The following is a 6,241-nucleotide window of genomic DNA, read 5'->3' as shown; positions in this document are numbered from 1 at the left end:
TCACATTTATCCTCATAGTGCTCCCTGCTTTGAAGCGGAAAGTGAATGAAGGTTGGCCCTTTCTTACGAATACATGTAAGTAAGTGCAAGCTCAACCTCTGTAATGCAAACAAGGCTAGTTCCCAAATGTTCCACGTGGTGGCAGCGTTTCTCTAGTGTACGATTCCACGGAGCTTAGAGATGCAACAAATATTGGGAACTATTTTTTAAAAAAACTTTTAAAGCATTCTACCACACTTCACAAAGAGTGATGGTGAATAACTTACCAATGCACTGAACCCATGAGAGGTCCAGGTAGCAATCCTGTGTGTAGCTGTGTCATGCCCTACAATTTAAAGTGATCCTAGCATTGTATTTAAAAAATATATATGCAAGTAAGCCCATTTTCTTTCTTGCTGTGTCCCCCAAAGGTCCTGTTGACATGCAGAATCTGTCCATGGAAAGGGCTTTTGCACAATTGTCAGGTTTGCTCTTTGAAATTTTAACTTGGAGAGATGCTTGAATTATGGTTGCCTCAAAAATTAATAAACGGATTATTTACCAGCATATCCAGATCTAATACTTACTTGCCTTTGTTTCTAAAATCCCTAAATTAGATTATTTCCTACCCACCCTTATCTTCCCAATTACTATGGTTAGGTGAACCTTCCAGTGAGTTCTCCCTTGACCCAAGTTACTTTAACACTTTCAGGATTGGTGTGGGCCCTTGGCACCATCGTTGTATGCCGAAGACCCCAGTTGCAGTCTCTGGCATCTTCCAGGTAGCTGGTGATGGTGTGAAGGACCTCTGCCTGAGACCCTGGAGAGCTTCAGATAGAGTAGACAATAATGACCTTGATAGACAATTGGGCTGAATCAGTCATGTGATTGTGCCATGGGTTTTCTAGACTAATGTGAATTCTAAAATAATGCATTGCCAAAAACTCAGAGAATGGGAAATCTCACACCATGCCCCATTGATGTTTTCCAAATAACAGAAGAAGTCCACCACTTTCACTTTTTCGCTTCCCCCCCTCCCCCCTTTGGAGGTTATCAAGCAGAGGCTAGTTGGCCATCTGACAGCAATGCTTATTCTGTGAACTTAGGCAGATCACGAGAAGGGAGGGCAGGAAGGGTTGCATCAGTGCTCAGTTCTCGTGGCCCTTTTTAATAGGCCCAGGGAAATGCAGATCACCACTTTGGGGTCAGGAAGCAATCGTTCTCTAGGCCAATTTAGCCAGGGATCCTGGAGGGTTCCCACACCCTCTTCTGGGCATAAAGCAAGGGTCACGGGAGGGGGGAGGTATTTTTGAATTTCCTGCATTGTGCAGGGGGTTAGACTAGATGACCCTCGAGGTCCCTTCCAACTCTATTCTATGATTCCTCATGGTGATATGACAGTGCTATAATTGCACCTACCACTTTTGGACACCAGATGGCACTGTAGCTCTATATTTGTTGGACAGTTCGACTTACCTTTCTGTCCGCCCAGGTGATCTTTGTCCATTCTACTGTGGAGCAGGCAGTGGTGGCCCCGAAGACTCCCAGGCTGAAGAGCGTCTAGGGCACAAGTGTATGCACAGGCTTCCACGTATATGGATGTGCACTGTCAACTGCACTCTTCCTGCGCACACGTGTGTGAGTTCTGTTGTGGAATCCAGTTGCGCAGATTATGGAGTAGATGGAAATGTAATGGTATGTATGCATTCAGGGGAAAAAAATGTATATGCCACCTCTCCAGAGACCTGGTGGAAGCAGTTCACAAAATCAAACACGAGGCAAGTCATAAAAACCAACACAAAAGAGATTAAAATTGACTGTTAAAACCCAGTCAAAAAGGTTTTTTGGACAGGTCAAGTTGAAAACACGATTTATGCTACACTAGTGTGGTGCAGCAGTCAGGGCTTCGGACGAAGGTCTGAGAATCCTGACTCTGCTGTGGAAGCTTGCTGAACTTGGGCCAGTCACATTATTTCAGCCTCACGTACCTCGCAGGGTTGTTGTGAGGATAAAATGCAGGAGAGGAGAACAATATAAGCCACTTCGGATCTCCATTGGGGAAAAGGCATTATAAGAAGTAAATAAATAAAACACACTCGAGCTTCTATTCTATAGGTACGCCTGATCTGCACTAACTCCACCAGGGTTAGTGGGCACAAGCGTGTGCACTCCTGTTCCAAATCTTGGCTTTTTTATTCTTTTTGAAACTCAGCATTGTCATTCCCATTCAGGGCCATTCCTGGACCTATATCAGTCAATTGTCAGGCGCTAGATTGCTCCGTGCAACTAGGTACATGGGGTTGCCCAGGACCACATGGAAAAGATGACTGGCAAATGGGTTGTCAGTTCCCTGATGCTGTCCTGTGGAATAAGTGCAGACATGACCGTACAGGTGGCACACCCAGCTTGCTTCATACGGGGTTTCCCCATGCACACAACTGCATGGAGGATTTTTAACTATTGTGTTCTTTTTTCATTTCTGGAAGATCACACTATGTCAGGACCCACAGCAACAACAAAGTACACACTTGCAGGAAGGTTTTACTTTTATTGAAGCTATAGATGCATGAACAGGAACACTGTTAGGAATGACAGGTAAACTATGCGCATGTAAGGTTATAGTACATTCATATTAGCCCTATCCAATTAGGGTGGTTCCCGCGTGCGCCGTGAGGCTTGAGAACCATCTGCTACCCAAAGCAAAACAGGTACGAGCGTCCCACGGCTCATCCTGGCTAAAGTCAAAGCAATCACCCTACCGACTCCTCCAGCGGCCTTGAAAGATATTCGTTGCAGCAGAGCGGCAATTAAGCGCAGGAGAAGGAATGTGCATGAAAGGGAAACAGATGAAACACTTGGCAGCTTGCTGACACACTATTGGGAAACGACTGGCCGATCATCTCTTCTTCATCTCTATGTGCTGGACTCATGAATTAAAGCACGTTCCCCCTACTGTCCCTGCAATTTTGCCACATGGCCAAGAGAGATTGGGCTCTCCTAAAATCTTTGCCAATCTTATTTGAAGTATAACGACACGGGGGGAAAAACTAATGTGAGCCAATTTTCCCTGATATCTGTATTCAAGAAAATTAATTTCAGTCTTCTTCATTTATTGAAACAGTCTCATATAAATCTCTTCCCCACCTTTTATGTTTTCACTTGAGATTATCTGATGCTCCTATAGGGAGGGGCCACGGCTCAGTGGGAGAGCCTCTCCTTGGCATGCAGAAGTTGCCAGGGCCGATCCCGGGCACCTCCAGTTTAAAGAATCTAGCTGTTAGGTGATGGAAAAGACCTCTGCCTATAGACCCTGGAGAGCCACTGCTCATCTGAGTAGACAACACTGACCATGATGGACCAAGGATCTGATTCCGTATAAAGCAACTTCCTGTAAATAGTTGCTGTGGATTTTCCGGGTTGTGTGGCCGTGGTCTTGGCCTTGTAGAACCCGACGTTTCGCCAGGAGCTGTGACTGGCATCCTCAAAGGTATAACACAGAAAGATGGAGTACTCTCTGTGTCTTCTCACCTTGACATCCTCAGAGGTATAACACCGAAAGATGGAGTACTCTCTGTGTCTTCTCACCTCGACACAGAGAGTACTCCATCTTTCTGTGTTATACCTCGTGAAAGCCTTCGACAACATATTCCTGTAAATACATAATACATTTGTGTTAATGGGAGGAAGGGGGTCTTCTCTCAGTGGAGGGAGGGGCCGTGGCTCAGTGGTAGAGCATCTGCTTGGCATGCAGGAGGTCCCAGGTTCAATCCCCAGCGTCTCTAGTTGAAAGGACCAGGTAGGAGGTGATGTGAAAGCCCTCAGCATGAGACCCCAGAGAGCTCCTGCCAGTCTGAGTAGACAATACTGACTCTCATGGACCGAGGGTCTAAATCAGTATAAGGCAGCTTCATGTGAGCTTCGTTTATACCCCCACTTTTCTTTCCAGTGGGGACCCAAACTGGCTCACAGTGCTCTTCCCTTCTCCATTTTATCCTCACAACAACCCAGTGAGGTAGGTTAGGGCGAGAGGGTGTGACTAGGCCAAGTTCACCCAGGAAGCCTCCAGGGCAGAGTGGGGATCCGATCCTTGTGTAACCACATGGCACCACTGTGATGCTTTGACATTTTGTTGACCAAACCGGCAGCCTCTAAGATCCCTGAAGAAACAGAACAGTGAGGAATGGCCCTGTTAATTCTGCATGTTGCTGTAGCTCATCGTGACTATACTGCTATGCTACGAATGAATGCCAGGTATTTGTGGATCAGAGGAAACGCTGCATCCGCGGCTTCTAGCGCTGACCCCATGGTGCTAGCAATGCAAGCGGGTGAGTTGAGGTTAGGGCACCAGTGTTTCAGCGCATGATTGGGTGGAGTTCTGACCCATCTAGCCCAGCCTTCTGTTGCACACAGTGGCCACCCAGTTCTTCTGCAGGGCCAGCAACAGGGCATAGAGGCTGAGGCCTCCCCCTGCTGTTGCCTCCCGGCTCTGTGATTCAGAGGTTTAGTGCCTCTGAATGTGGAGGTTCCCCTCAGTCACCATGGCTAGTAGCCACTGATAGACTTACCCTCCATGAATTTATCCAATTCCCATATAAGTATATAAGAAGAGCCCTGGTGGATCAGACCAGTTGCCCACCTAGCCCAATATGCTACCCACACAGCAGCAAACCAGTAGGAGGGCCAACAACAGGGCATAGAGGCCGAGGTCTTTCTCTGATGCTGCATCCAGGCACTTGTATCCAGAGATTTACTGCTTCTGAACGTGGAGGTTCCCTTTCGTCCCCAGCAATGCTCCCTCTAAGCTGTGGAGTCTTGTCAGCCAAAATTCTACTTTGTGAGCTGCTGGCATTAAAGTTGTGAGCGAGTGATTTGGCTGCTGCAAAAATTAGTTTGCTCTGGAGCCCTCCTTCCTGAGCTAAGACAAAAATGTGTGAGCCGGAGGCTAAAAACCTGTGAGCTAGTTCACACTAACTCAGCTTAAAGGGAACACTGGTCCCCAGGGCTAGTAGCCACTGATAGACCTATTTTCCATGAATCTATCTAATCCCCTTTTAAAGCTGTTTACTCCTAGAGCTCCCGTCTCTAGTCCCAGCTCCTGCCAACCTAGCAGTTCGAAAGCAAGAAATTGCAAGTAGATAAATAGGTACCGCTTCGGTGGGAAGGTAACAGCGTTCCGTGCACCTCGGCGTCTAGTCATGCTGGCCACATGACCACGGAAACGTCTTTGGACAGCGCTGGCTCTTCAGCTTGGAAACGGAGATGAGCACCGCATCCCTAGAGTCGGATTGGACTGGCTTTCAAGCAAGGGAAACCTTTACCTTTACCTAAGGTGCTTCTGGGCTCTTGCTCTTTTCTACTGCTACAGACAGACTAACATGGCTACCCATCTTAACCGAATGGTAAGCCTTTAGAAAAAAGTTGTTCCTTGTAACGTCTGGCTAATTGATGGGTTTGCTCACTGTTTATGTGATCTGTAGTGAATGCCAAGTGGCGTGCCGTGACAATGGCTCTATACATGGGGGGGAAGAGTAGACTCTCTTTGGGCTGTAGGAAGAAGCACGTGTGTGATAGACTGCGGATTGTGGTGTGCTGTACTGTTGGGACACCTGAAAAGTAACTCAACTAATGCGCCTCTCTGCTCAACCCCCCATGTGTAGTCAGGCCTTCAGGAAGACCCCAGTGGCATCTCAGATACTCTGATCCTGTGAGGATCAGGGCTATTTTTGGGCAGGAACGCACAGGAACGGAGTTCCAGCTGGTTCCCAAGTTGGCCACGCCCAGCAGGAACTCATTAGCATAATAGGCCACACCCAACAGCAGGAACTCATTAGGATTGGCTACATTAGGGGTGCGTGGCCTAACATGCAAAGGAGTTCCTGCAACAAAGGAGTTGACAACAAACAAGGTAAACAGAATAAGAAGCAAAAGATGGGTATGGCTGGATGAGCACACTTCTGGTAACATGGGGGTGCATTATATGTGGTAATGAGCTGTGTTGGCAGGGGTGTGGCCTAATATGCTAATTAGTTTCTGGTGTTGGGTGTGGCCTATTATGCTAATGAGTTCCTGCTGGGCTTTTTCTACAAAAAGAGCCCTGGTGAGGGTCATTTCACATGCTCAGTATGACGACACATGGATTCAGGAGCATTATAAACGGCCTTCACTGTGAGATGACGAGGGCGATCTGAAAATTACGCAAAAGCAAAACGGACGACAAGCAGCAATGTCATAAATTAGCAATGATTACGAATCGCAGCAGGAA

This window comes from Gekko japonicus, unplaced genomic scaffold (genome assembly GCF_001447785.1).
Source record: "Gekko japonicus isolate JY-2015 unplaced genomic scaffold, Gekko_japonicus_V1.1 scaffold661, whole genome shotgun sequence".
Lineage (NCBI taxonomy): Eukaryota > Metazoa > Chordata > Lepidosauria > Squamata > Gekkonidae > Gekko > Gekko japonicus.
Note: the sequence above shows the minus strand (reverse complement) of the source record.